Below are 1,675 nucleotides of genomic sequence, written 5' to 3'. Positions count from 1 at the left end.
TCTACACTCAACTCCATGTCAGGAGCGAGGCTACTAACCTGTCACACTTGAAGGGCTGCGTTCCTCTTCCACGGCATAGATTCTTGTAAGATTGTTTCATTTTTTATTAATAGTGATAACATAGACATAGACAGGGTCACAGTGTGTTTTTATATTTACAGAATCAAGGGTTAATATTCCTGGAAAGGGGATTATTGAACAGGGGGGTTTATACATGATATTGTTTATTGTGTCATTTCTGCGTTATGTGCGAGATGGAACTCTGGCAATGTGTGGAACTTTCAGGTTACTTCCGGGAATCTTGCACGGTTATTTTTGGCATGTTTTTCCTTCGTGCATGGGCGGTCCTGCCAGGCACTCCATGTGACTGGGTGTGCCTGTCTCTCCTTCTCTGTTGATCTGTGGCTCAGGAGACGTAGCTTTCTCCAACATTGGTGTGTCCGGTCCACAGTGTCATCCTTACTTGTGGGAATATCTCTTCCCCAACAGGAAATGGCAAAGAGTCCCAGCAAAGCTGGCCATATAGTCCCTCCTAGGCTCCGCCCACCCCAGTCATTCTCTTTGCCGTTGCACAGGCAACATCTCCACGGAGATGATTAAGAGTATGTGGTGTTTAGTTGTAGTTTTTTTATTCTACTATCAAGAGTTTGTTATTTTAAAATAGTGCTGGTATGTACTATTTACTCTGAAACAGAAAAAGATGAAGATTTCTGTTTGTGAGAGGAAGATGATTTTAGCAGACAGTAACTAAAATCGATTGCTGTTTCCACATAGGACTGTTGAGATGAAGTAACTTCAGTTGGGGGAAACAGTTAGCAGACTTTTCTGCTTAAGGTATGACTAGCCATATTTCTAACAAGACTGTGTAATGCTAGAAGGCTGTCATTTCCCCTCATGGGGACCGGTAAGCCATTTTCTTAGTCTCAAACAGAATAAAGGGCTTAATATGGGCTATAAAACTGGTAGACACTTTTATGGGCTAAATCGATTGCTTTATTTGGACATTTTATACATGTTTATGCTGATAATTCACACTTATAAACTTGGGGAACGTTTTTTAACGTCAGGCACTATGTTAGACACCTTTTCCAGTCAGGAAGGGCCTTCCCAGTTGTAGGCTGAGCCTCATTTTCGCGCCATTACTGCGCAGTTGTTTTTGAGAGCAAGACATGCAGATGCATGTGTGAGGACCTGAAAGTAGTTGGAAAAGTTCCTAGAAGGCGTCATTTGGTATCGTATTCCCCTCTGGGCTTGGTAAAGTCACAGCAAAGACTGTAGCTGGGACTGTATAGGGGTTAAATCTGTAACCGGCTCCGGTTTCGTTATTTTAAGGGTTAAAGATCTGAAAATTGGTGTGCAATACTTTTAATGCTTTAAGACACTGTGGTGAAATTTTGGTAAATTTTGAACAATTCCTTCATATATTTTCACATATTCAGTAATAAAGTGTGCTCTGTTTAAAATTTAAAGAGACAGTAACGGTTTTGTTTTAAAACGGTTTTTGTGCATTATTGACAAGTTTAAGCCTGTTTAACATGTTTGTGCCTTCAGATAAGCTATGTTCTATATGTATGAAAGCCAATGTGTCTCCCCCTTCAAAATTGTGTGATAATTGTGCCATAGCGTCCAAACAAAGTAAGGACAGTACTGCCACAAATAATGAAATTGCCCAAGA

Source organism: Bombina bombina, chromosome 6, assembly GCF_027579735.1.
Source record: "Bombina bombina isolate aBomBom1 chromosome 6, aBomBom1.pri, whole genome shotgun sequence".
Taxonomy (NCBI): Eukaryota; Metazoa; Chordata; class Amphibia; order Anura; family Bombinatoridae; genus Bombina; species Bombina bombina.
This window is presented reverse-complemented; position numbering follows the sequence as displayed.